Below are 19,130 nucleotides of genomic sequence, written 5' to 3' on the forward strand. Positions count from 1 at the left end.
TGAATTATAATGAAGAGAATCGAAATATAATTCGTGGGAAGAATTGTCATAAAAAGAATTAAAATATATTTTGTGGAAAAAAAATTATAATAAAAAAATTAAAATGTATTTCACGGAAAAAAATTATAATAAAAGAATTAAAATGTATGTCATGGAAAGAAATATAATAAAAAGAATTAAAACATATTTCGTGGTGAAAAATTATAATACAAAAATTAAAATGTATTTAACGGAAACAACTAAACTACACAAAATTAAAATAATTTCATTGAAAAATTATATAACTTGCTGTTTCCCTTTTGAGCAGGAAAATACTTCTGGGCAGTGATTCAGTTTTAAGGTACAATATTTTCCAATTTTTCCAACCTAACAACCAACAACATTTCAAACTATTTTAAGTAATATTTGCTAAAAGGTCTAAGGTCTATAACACTCGATCTCACCTTACTTAATAACAAAGTGTTTATAGAGAAAAGTGAACTTTTATTTCAGAAAACTTTTAAAAGTTTTCTGTATATGAAAACTACTAAGATGTCTTTTTGTCTGTCCGTCCGCCCTAAGATTTAAAATCTACTGAGGCTAGAGGGCTGCAAATTGGTATGTTGAGCATTCACCCTCCAATCATCAAACATAGCAAATTGCAGCCCTCTAGCCTCGGTAGTTTTTACTTTATTTAAGGTTAAAGTTAGCCATGATCGTGCGTCTGGCACCCAAAGACACACAGGCCACCGACCACCGAGCCGTGGCTAAAAGTTGCTGAGAGTTTCATGGGGCGTGGCTAAGAGTTCCATAGGTCGTGGCTGAGTTTCATACAGCATTATACGCTGTACGGAACACTCGATTGCTCCGAAGAAGAGGAGGAGAAATATCTTTAGGAAAATAATGACACTGAACTTCATTTCAATACTAATCTTCCTTCAGCTTTAACGGTGGATTACGTCATTCTAACTCCCCGCACGTGAATGGCAACTTTTTCTATACGCAAATATATTTTTTTCCCTTTGCGCTTAGAATTGTTTCTATAAATGGAAATCAAATTTTCTGAAGAGGGTTGTAGAATAAACGCGGTGTTGAATTTTACAGTTTCAAAATAAGTTATTAATTCGTCTAAACGTAACTGCAAATATTCAATTAAAATGTCCCACACAAATACGGTTTTTTTTCACAAACGTAATTGTGGAAATTCATTTATAATTTCTGTCATAGTCAAGTGATATTGAAGGTAAAATATTTGTGACAAAATAGTCAAGTGACATTGAAAGTAAAATATTTGTGGCAAAATAGTAAAGTGATATTGAATGTTAAATATTTGTGACAAAATAGTTAAGTGATATTGAATGTAAAATATTTTTGACAAAATAGTCAAGTGATATTGAAGGTAAAATATTTGTGACAAAATAGTAAAGGGATATTGAATGTAAAATATTTGTGACAATATAGTCAAGTGATACCGAGTGTAAAATATTTGTGACAAAATAGTTAAGTGATATTGAATGTAAAATATTGTGACAAAATAGTCAAGTGATATTGAAGGCAAAATATCCGTGACAAAATAGTTGCTTTCCATTTGTTTTTACAATCACCTTTGGAATTAAACCTTCACTGAAAGTTACATCAAACATGCAATGTTATAAAATATATAGACCTTTCATTTTTATTATTATAATGATCATAATGTTATAAGATATGAAGAACTTTCATTTTTATTATTAACGATCATGGGATTTGTATATTCACTGAAAGTAACTTCCAGTAGACAAAGTATGTTATAAAATATAATGATGTGTTATAAAATCTGGTGACGTTTCATTATTTTACTCCGAGATTCAATATTCTTTCAACATCACATTGGTAATCTGTTATGAAATATAAATGATGTATTATAAAATATAATGATGTTTCATTATTTTACTGTGTCCTCGTAGATTAAGTATTTTTTAACATCACATAGGCAACCTCTGTTATAAAAATATAATGATGTTCCATGATTTTACAATGTCCTTAGGGATTCAATATTCTTTGAACATCACATTGGCAATCTCTGTTATAAAATATAACGAAGTTTCATTATTTTAAAATGTCTTCCGGGAATAAATATTCACTTAACATCATACAGGCAATGTCTGTTTGAAAAAATTCCATTAACCTTTCATTATCATAAAATATCCTCAGAAACGAAATATTCATTCAAACTAACCTCAAGTATCACAAGCGAGGAGAAAGTTGGAGAAAAAATATACATGGCAAAGACGTCTTAGTATCCTTAAGGAATGCAACGTGACTGCAATAAAAGAGGCCGGCCGCTTGAAGTAAATGATGATTATTAGACCATGTTGATTTGCAATGTTTATTTACAACCTGAAGACTGCCAAGGTCTTCTTATTGGCTCAGCTGTAGTGACGAAAGTCTTTGAAAAGGTGTCAGCAATTATCAGCTGTCGCGCATGAAGGTATCATAAAGTTGGAATGCTGCTCTCTAATAATAATAATAATAATAACTAATAATAATAATAATAATAATAATAATAATAATAATAATATGTGCTGGAAGAAGACCTTCATTAATGCAGGTTTTACTGAAAAAATAAATGGCTATTTCAGCCGCGTTTATTTTGTACAGAAGTTTCTCTATTCTTATGACTGACTTTTCTTCCGTACTCAAATTGGCTCTTGAAACGCCAAATGGTGGATTCGTGTCAAAAAACGTGGTATCTGACACGAATCCCCCATTTGCTTTGTTTTGATACCCAATTCAAACGCCAAATGGTGGATTCGTGTCAAAAAACGTGGTATTTGTCAAATTGAATATAATTATACAATATGCAGTACAAACTGGATCTTAAGCCTTGTCGACAAAGATACTAATGACTTATTCTGGATTCCACTTGCTCAGGGGTCTCTCTCTCTCTCTCTCTCTCTCTCTCTCTCTCTCTCTCTCTCTCTCTCTCTCTCTCTCTTCTTCTTTGCAACGTTCCGTCCTTAACCCGAGAAGGACATCGTCGGGCAGGTGTTGTGGGACCGAAAATCTTGCTGGAGTTCTACAGTGTATATATATATATATATTATATATATATATATATATATATATATATATATAGAGAGAGAGAGAGAGAGAGAGAGAGAGAGAGAGAGAGAGAGAGAGAGAGAGAGAGAGAGAGAGAGAGAATTTATTTGAATGTATATTCACATAAATTTGTTATTGGAAACATTTTTCTGTGGTTCTGAGAGAGAGAGAGAGGAGAGAGAGAGAGAGAGAGAGAGAGAAGAGAGAGAGAGAGAGAGAGAGCAGCTTTAGGGATCTCGTTTAAATATAATGTATATAGAGTTCCACTGGGGGAATAATGAACCTCACTGAATTCAATGCAGCGAGCGAAGTGTAATCATTAATACAGTGACAGTTTAAAAGGATTAAATGGGAGGTGGAGGGGGGGGGGGGCGGAGTGGCTCTCCTTTTGCGAAAAATGAAGGGTAGCCGTATAATATTGCGCTTAATTTGAAGGATATTAGTGTCATAAGGGATGTCAGGGTGATGAAATCGAGCCCAGGAATTGTTCATTTTATTCATTTTATTAGTCTCTTAAAATACCTCGGAGTGTAACTTGAGTTAATTAGACCTTTTCAAGTCACTGAAAATAAGTGCAGAATTCTCGCATCCAAAATTTGACCATTGAAAACGCCCACCGACGTCGATTTTCAGTACATCGTATATTGCTGTTTAAAACTCCTCCAGAGCACGGCCCATGAAATTCTCATCCCGCGGTCCGTGAAACGTTCAGCCCCGGCCTCCTCCAGCCAATCAGAATCCTGCACGGAGAGGCGCCTTTCCCTTACGCCGACGGTCTGAGCGACTTCTGTGGTGTGTCCGCATAGGACCCACCTCTCAGAGGTGACCTCTGATCTTGGGGCAACCGTCAACTGGGTATCAGCAGCTGAGCCAGTTAGCCAATCAGAATTCCGTTGATATCAACTCTCAAAAGACTCGCAGGGGTGGGGGTGTGGGGGGGGGAATCAAAGCTCCAATCAGAATCGGCAACCCCTTTGGACAAGGAAAATCTGACCCCGATTCGTACGTACCAAATTAGAAAATATATGTAATATAAAATGAAATGAAATATCTATATAAATAAAATGAAATCAAAATGTCTTCGGCTATTCGGAAGGTTGGCACATCTTTAAGGCCCTTTTGGGACGACTAAACTGGGAGGTGCCTTATAATCGTTGGTAATGATGGATGTACCTGTAATTCACATCATACAAAATTCTGTATTCTAAATATATGTACACATATATATATATATATATATATATATATATATATATATATATATATATATATATATATATATATATATATATATATATATATATATATATATATATTTATATGTGTTATATATACATATCTATATATATACTAAATATAAATATATAAAAAAAATCATAAACATATATATATAAACATTTTAATATATGCATGTACACACACACATATATGTGTCTCTATATATATATATATATATATATATATATATATATATATATATATATATATATATATATATATATATATATGTGTGTGTGTGTGTGTGTGTGTGTGTGTGTGTGTGTGTGTGTGTACATTGCTACATTTATTGACCGTCTCGTCTCCCCGGCATTTATTTAATCTATTTTATTTATAAAAAAGCAGCCATATTCCCCCAAATATCAGCTGATTTTAGGTGGGAACCCAAAGAACACAGTCAGAGATAGGAATTTCCTGTTAGAAGGGGGAAAATACAGACTTCTCAGCCTTAAGGACGTATCCCAAAGGGAAGGGTGCAGGTAGCCAGGTACTTATTAGGCCTACGTCTTAAGCTCCTTTTTCCTGTGAACCCTCTGCTGGCTGTATGTTCTGTTTCCAGGATGCCCTGCTCTTGGGGGGTTAAGCTGACCCCCAACACCCTTGCTGCACACATGCCTTCAATCTCAGTCTCCTCCAGTCGTGACCTCGGACGGATGTCCAACGACCAGCCTTCCATTTTAGGCCTAACAAGGCGTTACTGACGCGCCCAGAGCCCCAGACCTGAGACAAAGCCGACGCCACATTTCTACAAAGGTCCACTGATCATGGCATCCAGGTATGTCTTGTGAAACAGCATATTGCCAGTTCCTTACCTCCTAGTGTCGTATTTACTCCCCATTTTCAAAATTCAAACTTCTAACTCAAATGAACATCCCTTTGTTCCTCTCACTGCCTTGTGGCCGCATGCTTCCCTTGTGTGATCGTCCCAAACAAATGAAGTCATTGCATACCTCAGTTAAACACTAGAGTTCCTTTTCCCCAGTGTTAGAGAAACTGAATAATCGTAACTTATGCAAGAATTCCTTTTTTTTATTTTGTCTAATCTGGGATCTTTTCCAGATTTGCCAAGTCACGTGTCCAAGTCTTCGCGCCCGCAAGTGTTGCATTACCACAAGATTTTGAAAACCAGCTTATATGTGAATCTCATTTTGAGCCAACTATCATCCCCTTGTGAGAGATAATATTAGTCTCCGTGTGGACAAGCTGCATTTACTCTTTCTCCAGGCCAGTAAATGGCCTCTTGTAAATAAATAGATGCAAAGTAATTAGCTGAGTTTTCTGGCGACCTTTTCCTCTAGAGTAAATTAACCCTGTAAATCCTTTTAAGGTAAGTTCAAGTAATTTGTTCTGCATTTTCCCTCAACTATTTTCGTTTATGTATTTGAGCCCCTTCAGGCCAGGGCTAAAACGTAACAATGGCGTACCTTGCCGACATTTGAACCTAGCTTGCTTAAAAAGCTTGTAAATCGCGTTATCCCTTGTAAAACGTAAAATGTAAATGACTTTACAAAAGCGTAAATCAAAGCACACTTGCAGCGGAAGACACACACTGACTCACGGTAAGGTATATAATTCATATATGATTTATTCTATAACCAATGTTAGCTTAAGGTATGTTTAAGTAGTTTTATTAGAAGTGTTTTAAATAAGTGTTAAGTGAGAAATATTATTATATTGTAACAGCCAGAGCGCCGAGTGAATTCTGTTATTTTGTAAATTGCATTGTTCTCGCCTGATGAGACACGAGCACGTGTGTAAGATAGATGCCAGAAAGCACTAGTTCAAACTAGGAAGTGCTTTGCCAGGGTTTATTGCTGTGTTAGAAAGCCTAGCTAGTTAGGAGTGTTCTACTAATAATTACGGCAAAAGAAGTGTACAATTCTTTTGTCTGTGATATGTTAGGGGGAATTCGTTTTAACTTAGTTTTCATTCCAAGTGTTGGTAACCGCTTAGCCTGCCAGCTCGTCAGCTGATCGCAAGCGCTCTCTCAGGCCTGCCAGCCAACCTCTTCTTTCATATAAAGCGCAGCCATGTTTTTATCCCTTTAAGCATTATCTCAACGATTTAAGCAAAGTAACGTAAGTCTTGAAGTTTTAACGTAAATAATATTAATCTCTGTACTAGTATCTATCATTCTGCCAGAGAAATTAACGTAATTCATCTTGAATAAGAAATTAGAATTTTGTGTTGTAAATCGCTTTCGCATTTACAGATCAGCTGTTTGAACGACACGCTGTTCACCCCGCTCTGCTAGCCTCACCACGCGTTTCACCTAGCATCGCTCACTCGCTCGCTGAGCGAAAGTTTCATTTCCTTTCGTACTTAACGTAACCTCATTTACAAATGTTTGCTAACATCGTCTTAAAATCCTTACCGTCATTTCACTTGTCACAGGGACCATTAAACTTACGTAAAGTTAACGTAAATCTTCAAAGTAGAGCAAATTACAAGAATTGTTAACATAAATCGTGTCATTGTAAATTTCATATGTAAACGCAAATCATTTCATAAGCGCAAGCCGCTACCATTAACGTAAACATCGTTCATCGCTAGTGCGTTATCATTTTCATAAACCTTATCCAAAGCAATTCTTTCATTAAACGTTAACGTAAGTAGATCATTTAACGCAAGTTGCATTGTATTAATTAACATTATTAGTAGTTCAAATAAATACAAGGATTAACATTATTAGTAGTTCAAATAAATACAAGGGAGTTCGTCATATATCATTTTCACCATCTCAGAAAGAGAGAGAGAGAGAGAGAGAGAGAGAGAGAGAGAGAGAGAGAGAGCCTATTATTTTAAAAGCCAAGAGTACTACGTCCATTACCATTACGCATACATTAACATTATTTTAGTCTCTAGTGTCTTTCATTTACATTGAGCGTGATACGCGCGCCTGTGTCCTTTTATTTCATTTACTGAGTACTTCAGCCAAGGACTGAGCATTTCTAATATTACTATTACCTGTCGTTGCCCGAGTGGTCTCTTCATTTTCTTTATCCCAAAAGACTTGCATATACCGCAAGCACAAACCGCACAGTGGGCCACCGCAACCTTCATTACTTCCATCAAAGAAGTCGTTACCAGTCTAGGACTGGCCACCACCAGTGCACGTCAGGTCTTACCATTTTACAGTGCCACTAATTCGTGACACTGTCTATCGACTGGCTGCTGAAGTACTCCCACCTTTTACTTTCTCTCCTCCACCATTACACTCTGCAACGAACAGAGTGCCACTTCTCTTCAGTATACTTGAGAAAACTGCATGTAGTGTCGTCCGACGGGACACACCAGCACGCTACCAGTGCGACAAAAGGAACGCCTCCTCAAAGTGCCGTGCACCTGTACAGACGTACAGGTAGCCCTTTACCTGCGTGTCCGTCCTTACGGAACGCCCAATTTATTAGTGTCCATGAAAAAGGATCACTCCGCAATACCAGCACTACTAGTGCTGTCCAAAAGGAATGCCTCCTGAAGTGCCGTGCACCTATCCAGGACGTACAGGTAGTTATTTACCTGCGTGTCTGTCCTATGGAACGCCCATTCATTAGAGTATCCACCATTTCGGATCACTCAACCAAGGAACGCCTCCATAAGTGCCGTGCACCTGTATTGGACCTACAGGTTGCCCATTCCAGCGTCTCCCAAGTTAGGAACGCCCTTAAGTGTGACATATGCCGCACACTCCATTTGATTGTTTCACCTCATTAGAAGGTGCCATTCCAGAAGTGCCACCAACTTACGGAACACTTCCCAAGTGCCACAGAGCACCCAGTCTTTTCAGACTTTTTCTCTAACACGTCGCAGAACCCATTTCCAAGTGAGTGCCACGTTACACAGTAGGCACTCCCATTCCATCCAGAACTGTCCCTGGCCATCATTTCCATCCGAGCCTTTACTGCAGCCTAAGGGAAATGTCTTCCCCTGCTTCCCGAGACTTCTTTGCCATAGAGCTAGAGAAGCTGCAAACCCTCACAACTCTGGGCAAGGAGGCCGGTTACACTGGGCCAGCACTTGACCAGTGGATGAAGGCGCAGCAGGATGCCGCACGCCTGCAAGAAAAGGAAGAAAGAGAAAACCAGAGAAAAGCCAAAGAAGCAGAGAAGAAGGAAAGAGAAGAAGAGAGAAAGCCTGAGCTAGCTCTCAGAGATGACGAAATCTCTCAGCAAGTTTCCAAGCCCCAGACCTTGAGCTGGACTCCCGGTAAGAGGTGGTTGCGGAGGTTCTGCACCACTTGTTGTGTGCGTGGGCATGCTGTGGATTCCAACCAGTGCCCAAGTCGATCCCTACCTTGGGATGAGAGCTTCCAGGGTGAACTTCTCCAAGGCTACCATGTAGCCCTCCCTGATGAACAGTCTCCTACGGCCTATCGGTGGGTACACGTCATGGCCGATGCCGAAGCCCAGGTCTCCCTCATTGCAAGAAAGGCATTGCCTAGGGGTGCCAAAATCCAGGACAAAGAAATTCAGTTTGAATGGATTGATGGCAACCTCTATTCTGTTCCTTCGGTCCTTCTGAAGGTGGAAATGCCCTTATTGGACCAGGAGACCAAGGAAACCACATTGTGCCGCCTGGGCGTAGTTGACCAATTTCATGATGTTTATCAGGTAATATTGGGCCGAGATCTACTAAAGCCGTATCTCCCCTGGATGCAGCTCCCACTACAAGATGTACCGGACACCTGCAGCATGCCAGATAACCACACCTCAATTCTAGGTTCAGAGGCTAGTGCCTAGGATGTCCCCGACATCCTTTTTATTTGTGAACCTGGCCCTGACCCAGTGTCAGAGCCCGAAGTTCCTGCCGCATCCTGCCAGCCTCTTACCATTTTACCGCCTACCTCCTTCACTTTGGAAGAGGTAAGCCCACCAGTTAACCCCGAACTTGTTTCCGAGGGTGATTCAACGGAGGACTCATTCACCTCCCCACATCAAATCCCTGCTAGGGAGGACACTGCCAGCCTTGGTGACTCCACAGATTTGCAACCTGTGGGGCCATCTTGGCCTTACCATCCAGTGCCACGGAAGAGGTTCTGGAACAAATTCTGCCGAGACTGTGGCCGCAAGGGTCACATGTCTGCCAACTACGGAGGGTGCGCGAATTACAATGCTCCTGCCATCGCAATGGCAGTTACAAATTCTTCCTCACTAGGACCACCAGCTAAGGGCCCTATAACCGTTGCACCCCTCCAGAGTCAATATCAGCCAAGCCACGTCAGAGCCTATGACGACTCTGGAGCTCAAATCTCCCTGATACGGAAAGGTCAAATCCCCCGAGGGGCTACCGTCGATAGACGGCAACTAATCACGATTGAAGGCATCAATCATATTAAACTGATCCTTCCGACCGTCCAATTGAGGGTCACCAGACCTCGTTTCTCCAAAGTATGTACTCTTGCAGTTGCAAGCTACATTCCAGGAGGTTATGACCTCCTCCTAGGGCAAGACATGGAGTCTCCCTCGCACTTCAAAAAGACTAGGGGTCCTAACCCCATGACAAATCACTCCAAGGCAAGGAGCCATCCAAGACCTACTTCCTCCCGGAAGTACGGCCACCAACAGTCTTCCCCGCTACCAAGAAGGGAGATTGATCATTCACAGTTCCGTTGCAAAACCTGCAATGTTATATGGCACTCCACTAATTAGCCTAGGTGCCCTAGCAAGCTACCAGCAGCGGATAATGTCCATGTTCCACAAGGCTCAGCCTTCCAAAAGAGACAGGAGCCTTTGTCTCCCATTACCAAGGGCACGCTGAGAGGTATTGCACCTCCGGTACCCGTCCCAGGTCCAGTCGACCTCAACACTCTGCCAGTGCCACTTGGCAGCACTGAGCAGTGCCAAGCTCCGTCCAACCTAGACGTAGAGCCACCACAAACTTTGACCTCCGCGCCTGGCCCCGAGCTAGCGCCGGCGCCTAACCTTATCAAGGATCCTCCTACAGGAGATCCTCCAACAGGCATGGAGCTTACCGCAGCCCATGGGCAATCCCAAGTCCATGAGTCTTCTTCAACATCACCTCTGTTGCCCAAGGATGAACCTCCAGCAGACCTTACCTTTACACCTCCTCTGGACGACCAGGAACTGCCCGACCAGGAGTCAGCCTGGAGTCTTACCCTTACAACGGCTGTCGCAGCAGCCGAAGTGAGGGCCTCCCCTGCAGTAGGTTCCACCTCTACGATGGTTGCTGCAGATACCGAAGTAGGGTGTTCTCCTGCAATCCCTCAGGCTACCATTGCCTCTGCTCCTGACGGCGTTTCTGGCCTTACCCCAGAGTCGGTGCCTCCGTCTACTCCTAGGACTGGTATAGCCAGGTCCTGGAGGAATAAGAAGAAGAAGAAGGGACGTCATTAACAAACTAACCAAAGAGCCACCTGCTCTCCTTGACACCTGTGCCTGAGGTACAGTGTCACATTCATTTGCAGAGTGATCTTGGCACCTACCCAGAGAAGGTAGCCAGCCTGATCTCTGCCAGTAAACTAACCCTCTAACCCCTAGAAATTGTAATACTAACCCTCATGTAAAAGTCATAATTACCTCATTACATTTCCATCCTGGCACTCTACTAATCACATATCATCCTCACGCATTATTACCTCATCTTATGTACTTCAACAATTCAGGTTCGATAAATCACTGCTGTGTGTACCACACTCTGGAATGATTGCGTCTCTAATTAACTGTATTGAGTAGGTAAGGCTAATGATTTAGTACCAGGCATTAGGGTAGTAGCAAAAAGAATTTTCAAGTAACCTTACCTAGGGGTAGAGTAGATTGTCGTCACAGACAATCGGTAGTTCTTACTTAGGCTAGACTACATTAATCCAGTAAGTTAGTAAACTTAGCATCTCCGCCTATAAGTTGGGTAGGCCACTGTAGTTAGCCGTATCGCTGCTCAAAAAACCTCAGTTAGAGTAAGAGAACTAGGTAGTCGAGACGATCAACTTATTTAGCCAAGGCCTTCACGCCCGAAAGGGAGTGAATGCCTTCTTAACAGGGGGAGCTGTTACATTTATTGACCATCTCGTCTCCCCAGCATTTATTTACTCCCCATTTTCAAAATTCAATCTTCTAACTCAAATAAACATCCCTTTGTTCCTCTCACTGCCTTGTGGCTGCATGCTTCCCTTGTGTGATCGTCCCAGACAAATGAAGTCATTGCATACCTCAGTTAAACACTAGAGTTCCTTTTCCCCAGTGTTAGAGAAACTGAATAATCGTAACTTGTGCAAGAAGTCCTTTTTTTTATTTTGTCTAATCTGGGATCTTTTCCAGATTTGCCAAGTCACGTGTCCAAGTCTTCGCGCCTGCAAGTGTTGCATTACCACAAGAGTTTGAAAACCAGTATTTACGTGAATCTCATTTTGAGCCAACTATCATCCCCTTGTGAGAGATAATATTAGTCCCCGTGTGGACAAGCTGCATTTACTCTTTCTCCAGGCCAGTAAATGACCTCTTGTAAATAAATAGATGTAAAGTAATTAGCTGAGTTTTCTGGCGACCTTTTCCTCTAGAGTAAATTAACCCTGTAAATCCTTTTAAGGTAAGTTCAAGTAATTTATTCTGCATTTTCCCTCAACTATTTTTGTTTTCGTATTTGAGCCCCTTCAGGCCAGGGCTAAAACGTAACAATATATATATATATGTGTGTATATATATATATGCACACACACATTAACATATATATATATATATATATATATATATATATATATATATATATATATATATATATATATATATATATATATATATATATATATATATATATATATATATATATATATATATATATATATATATATATATATATATATGTGTGTGTGTGTGTGTGTACATATTTATATGTATATAAATATATATATATATGTGTATATATATATATATATATATATATATATATATATATATATATATAATATAAATATCTAACTTCTTAATAATAACACAGGTTGACATACAAAACAATTTCCTAAAAATTGTAGCTACCTATACAAACACAATAAAATATCACGAAACAAGCAGAAATGGCAAAGTTCGTCTTCAATTGACGTTATTTACTGTTGCTAACAAAAGTAACGAATAAATAGTTTTTATTTAAAAGATGAAAAAGACATCAGTAGACTAATATGAAGGCGAAGAATTTCATTACCTTGAATTCTAGCTATCCTTCGCTCTCTTAAATAAAAACAAATACGTTCATCTTCCAAGAACGATGGAAACAGAGAACGTGAGTGTCATACACGTTACTTTTGACACGACAAAATAGACGTGGGTTCTCTCTCTCTCTCTCTCTCTCTCTCTCTCTCTCTCTCTCTCTCTCCCTCATCCTCTCTCTCTCTTCCTCTCATACTATATATATATATTGTTGTATTATGTTTTTACGTTGCATGGAACCAGTGGTTATTCAGCAACGGGACCAACGGCTTGACGTGACTTCCGAACCACGTCGAGAGTGAACTTCTATTACCAGAAATACACATCTCTCACGCCTCAATGTTATGCCCGAGAATCGAACTCGCGGCCACCGAGGTGGCAGGCCAAGAACATACCGATAACGCCACTGAGGCACTTCTCTAATATATGTATATATATATATATATATATATATATATTATATATATATATAAAGACCCATTAAAACACTATGGTCTAAAGCTATATATATATATATATATATATATATATATATATTATAATACATATATAATTCCCCTTCGGTATTATTTCCGATGTAGAGCAAATTGAATATTAGACGATACTTGTAGCTTCAAAGCTTAACGTGTATAGAAAAAAAACTCGCTTTGATATGATAAAAATTCATATGGTTTCCAGCTGACGCCGGAAGATTAATCCTACTGTTAAGACCGAACTTTTAGCTCAGTATGTGGATAAATCATGATATACTGACTACTCTAATACTCTATTTCATTTCGTTTTGGAGAATATGTTTTCCTTATTCGTGTGACGAATGACTGAACATTGATTTCCATGCAGTATACAGTATTTGTATTATCTTTTTTTTTTTTATATATAGGTGCCTTTTTCTTATTAGCTACGCCAAGGGTCTTTTTAACCTTCTGGTACCTACATATAGACACGTATTCATTATACCCATACAGACTATTTATTATACCTATACAGACACATATTCATTATACCCATACAGACATATTTATTATACCTATACAGACACATATTCATTATACCTATACAGACATATTTGTTATATCTATACAGACACATATTCATTATACCCATACAGACATATTTATTATACCTATACAGACACATATTCATTATACCTATACAGACAGATTTATTATACCTATACAGACACGACACAGATATATTCATTATACCTATACAGACAGACTTATTACACCTATACAGACATGACACAGACATATTTATTATACCTATACAGACACAACACAGACATATTTTTATACCTATACAGACACATATTCATTATACCTATATGCATATACGTATAGTTACTATACCTATATAGACATATATTCATTATACCTATTTAGTCATATATTCGTCATACCTATGGAGGTATATATCTATTTTACCTATATACATATATTCATTATACATATTTAGAGATATTCATTATACCTATATACAAATATAGTCATTATACCTATATAGATATATATTCATTATATCTGTTTAGTAATATATTCATCATACCTATATAGATATACATTCATTATACCTATATACCTATTCATTATAACTATGGATGGACATATATTCATTATACCCATTTAGTCATGTATTCATCATACCTATAGAGATACATAATCATTTGACCTGTATAATAACATTCATTATACCCATACAGACACATTGTCAATATGCCTATATAGACACATATTCATTATGCCTACATACACATGTATGCATTATACCTATATAGACATATTTTTAATGACTATTTTGAATATTCTCAATCCAAATTATTACTCACAATATTTCACAGCTGTAGTCACACCACAACGGATGATTTACTCACCTAGAAAAAAAAAAGAAAAAAGGGTAAATATTAATAACAGAAACAGGAATGGAATAAAAGGTCTCTCAGCAACGAAGACTTAAAAGGCAATTCTAGTCATTGGAAAAACAGCGGATCAGCTGTTACCTGCAAAACTCCCAACTGTTTCGAAATTGTTTTTGTTATAAAATTAAAATTAAAACACAACTTACTTGTGAGAGGGAGAAAGAGAGAGAGTTTGTATAACATAAAGAACAATTAACTTGTGTGTGTGTGTGAGAGAGAGAGAGAGAGAGAGAGAGAGAGAGAGAGAGAGAGAGAGAGTTTGTATAACACAAAGAACAATTAACTTGTGTGAGAGAGAGAGAGAGAGAGAGAGAGAGTGTTTGTATAACATAAAGAACAATTAACTTGTGTGTGAGACAAAGAGAGAGAGTTTGTATAACATAAAGAACAATTAACTTGTGAGAGAGAGAGAGATGAGAGAGAGAGAGAGAGAGAGAGAGAGAGAGAGAGAGTGTTATAAGGAGTTACAAGGATTAGGATGTCTCAAAGACTTGTTAGTCCATCTGAGAGGACATCGTCTGCTCACTTAACTAGGAGCAGGTTTTACTGGGCATTCACAATGTCCTAATGATTTTGTCTAGAGAGAGAGAGAGAGAGAGAGAGAGAGAGAGAGAGAGAGAGAGAGAGAGTATAATCAAAGCTGTAGAGTATAATTTTGCCAAGGTCATTTATAATGGACAACGCTGGGGAATAGGAACAGCTTTTTTTTAAGTTAACTTTTTACTTTTTTTTTTTTAGACAAACAACACTGACATTAACTTTCATCATTGATCTCCATCCACTTAACTTAATACCATCAATTACAGATGACGAGTGATGCATCACTGAAGGTTAATTTGACAGACATCCAGAAATACCGAACGTCTCTCTTTCGGTTGATCGGCTGCTAATTATGTCATATCGCTAAAATTACTCCCGAGCTGTTTGTTATCAAATTGCAAATATTTGCGTCCTTGTGAAGGTAATTAACGCTGAAAGTATTTAGACTTTGATGTGCGAGATTTGCCCTTCTCTCTCTCTCTCTCTCTCTCTCTCTCTCTCTCTCTCTCTCTCTCTCACACACACACACACACACATACACAATTAATTGTGCTTTATTTTATGCAATAAGGTCTCTCTCTCTCTCTCTCTCTCTCTCTCTCTCTCTCTCTCTCTCTCTCTCTCTCACTCTCTAGTTTTGTTATATTTTTAAATGCTCATTGCAAGCGTTTGACATTTGGAACAAAATTAGTTAAAGGAATTGCAACTCATGTCCATCACCGTTATTTCTAATCCTAATCTCTTGTTGTCAGCCAAAAGATTTTCCTTTTTGATGTCAATGAATAACGATTATTGCATTCAGTTACTCCGAGTGAATATAAGAAAACATCACTATGGTAGATATATCATAATGTTTTTCTTGTAGCTAATATTCCAATGAGTATTGCAAATATAACATATTTTCTTCTTATACCTAATATGCTATGTATTATAGTTTACACATTGCATTCAAATCCATCTAAGTATGAATATATGTAAAATTACATTGATTATATTAAATTACATTGATTATATTAGATCGTTGATTACAAGGCGTGATCCGACGTCCAGCTTACTCGGGGCGCGTGCTCAAATCTACGGTAAAATAGCGCGTTGTTCCACCAACGTAAATTAAAATAAATACGCTATACATTTTATTAGCAATAATTTTTCTGTACTGTTTAACATGCGCATTATTTATTATTTTATACTTTCATTCTGATAATAAAATCATCAAAATCCTATTCTAAAATTCCTGTATCTTTAACTCAACACGAAACACCTTTTTTCAGACCTTTATAGGCTTTCCTAGCCTCTAACAAGAACAACAACAACAACAACAACAACAAAAACAAGCAAATATTATTTTAAGGGTTGTAATTTTATCATATGTTCTGATTTCATTGTCGTCAGAATATTATAAGTTCTTCGACCAAATTCACTATATATGTTTTTCATAGTATCCAACCCCTTATAATTAAGAAGTGGAAAATTACATTTTTCACATCAGATCAATGTATAAAAATGATCTTAAGTCTTATCGTTGTATAATTCGACCCGATTTTACTATTGTGAAAATATACGTTCTTTTATATCTAATTTACTATAGCTTAAAATTAATTCATAGTACATAAACCCTAAGAAATAAGAACAAATGGAAAATTATATAGCTTATTTAGATCAATATAAGATAAATTATCTAAAGAGTTTATAAAAACCTAAGATAGATTATCTACAGAGTTGATAAAAATCTAAGACAAATTATCTAAAAAGTTGATAAAAATCTGAGACAAATTATCTAAAGAATTGATAAAAATCTAAGATATATTAACTAAAGAATTGATAAAAATCTGAGATAAATTATCTAAAGAATTGATAAAAATCTAAGATAAATTATCTAAAGAATTGATAAAAATCTGAGACAAATTATCTAAAGAGTTGATAAAACTCTAAGATAAATTATCGAAAGAATTGATAAAAAGAATCTAATATAAATTAATTTCTAACAGCGTTGTATAAAAAATCTTGGAGATAAATTATCTAAAGAGTTGACAAAAATCTAAGATAAATTATCTAAAGAGTTGATAAAAATCTAAGATAAATTATCTACAAAGTTGATAAAAATCTAAGATAAATTATCTAAAGAGTTGATAAAAACCTTTAATTGTCTAAAGAGTTGATAAAAATCTGAGATAAGTTATCTAAAGAGTTGATAAAAATCTGAGATAAATTATCTAAAGAGTTGATAAAAATCTGAGATAAATTATCTAAAGAGTTGATAAAAACCTTAGATAAATTATCTAAAGAATTGATAAAAACCACAAGAAGTACTGCTGCTTCATATCGATTCGAATTTGGCGTAAACACAAAAGTGAAAATTTTGAATCAAAATCTTCGTAACTCACCTGTTTCAATATCGCCGTAAACGCCGAAATCCGAGTAGGCCCTCCGGCGGACGTGAGGTATTCCCAGCATGGTGTCCTTTTTTTCCTTTCTCTTCTACTTTCACCTCAATTTAAGTGTATCAGGTATCAGTGCTCTCCTTTCACCAGTAACCAAGTGAAATTTATTTTTCTTATTTTTTTCAATTAATCCTGCTTAATGTTTTCAGTAATGCAACCTTTCCTTTGTTGTGGAGAGATTTCCTTTCTTTCCCTTTCTTTTCCACTTTCTTTCTACTTTCACCTCACTTTCAGGGCAACAAATATCTGCACTCTCCTTTCACCTGAAAGCAACTGAAATTCATGGGAATAATCCCTTTCTCCACTTACTTACTTTGAGAAAGTGTTGACAATGGTTGCTTACTTTTACTTTCTCTTCCACTTTCACCTCACCTTCAGTACAACAAATATCTGCACTCTCCCTTCACCTGAAAGCCATTGAAATCCCTTGGAATAATCCTTTTTTTCCACTGCCTTCCTTTCTAAAGCTCTCTAATGTACTCAGTGCTGTAACATATCCTTGTCTGTAGAAAGGTGTCGTTGTTATATCGTCAGCAGAGCTCTTGAGCAGTCTTCATCAACTCTAATGGCCGCAAGCTTTCGTTATACCAATCCTTTATGTATATAACTCCCTGAAGTACTCTCTCTTCTCCGAATTAAACCAACCCTCGAGACATCTGAACGAGAGAGAGAGAAGAATCCTCGCTTGTGTAAATGTAACTTAACAATTTTTCTGTCAGATTTATATTTCTCCCAGCCATCGCTTACTTTACTTCACTCCGAGCATAATCTGAACTTGCTGGAGAGCTCTCGAGTTAACGATGGTACAGACACACAAACGTTCACACACACGTGGAGACCGGCTAATGAGAGAGCAAACACACGCATGGACGTATCTATCATTTTTTTTTTCAGCTCGACTGCAAACACGGGGCACTTCACTTACTGCCTAAATCCGGGTTACGTAATCTCTGACTTTAACTCTGTTGTTTTATACAGGCCTTAATATATATATAAAAAATTAAAACATATTTACTTTTCTACCTTGATATACTTCTGTTAAATCATTTACCAATAGTATATATATATCCACTCATAACTTCTTGGATAACCAACAGAATGCTGATGTTGAAGATGTCTTACAGAAAACGGGATTACTTCACCCCGTTTTCTTTACGTTGCCCTAAATTCTCCAACTGGCTCACAACATCTGAATTAAATATTCATTCATTTCTAGATAAACGTTCACAAACACTACACTTTTGGCCACGCCCACAACGCTGGCAGTAATCATCATTGTGGCATTCCTTGCTTCAGTTTCACAACACCATCTTCACATTTCTCTTTATATCGGTTACTTCATATTTTCAGTACGTTGACATATTTTCTCAATATCCGTTAATTCATATTTTCAATATCTTGAACATTTCGTGGTTTAAATAAAAACCAATGGCAGCATTAACCATTATAAAAGGTAGTTCATTAGAAGTTATTCAATTTGCGTAATTCTGCGTCACTTCATAAACAGATCTGTTTCAAAGGATAAAAAGAATAATGTCAATGTGCTTCACTCTAATTACTTAGTAAGTTTATACGTAACACCTCTGATCTGACAATGTTCTTAACCCTAATTATTTGCGGTGCATGTTTATGTTTACACCATTGCATAAAGATATTTATTCAAACAGAACAATTATTGTTTAACTTGAGGATTAATGCTTCAGTTATATGGCCAGGCCACTCTTGAATATGATTGCG

The 19,130-nt window shown here is 37.3% G+C and overlaps 1 pseudogene; it reads right to left on the bottom strand.

The window, feature by feature from the left end:
* The window catches only part of LOC135209504 (uncharacterized), a 125,309-nt pseudogene that overhangs the window by 96,818 nt on the left and 9,361 nt on the right, over positions 1 to 19,130 (bottom strand).

The sequence above is a fragment of the Macrobrachium nipponense genome, chromosome 38, assembly GCF_015104395.2.
Source record: "Macrobrachium nipponense isolate FS-2020 chromosome 38, ASM1510439v2, whole genome shotgun sequence".
Classification (NCBI taxonomy): Eukaryota; Metazoa; Arthropoda; class Malacostraca; order Decapoda; family Palaemonidae; genus Macrobrachium; species Macrobrachium nipponense.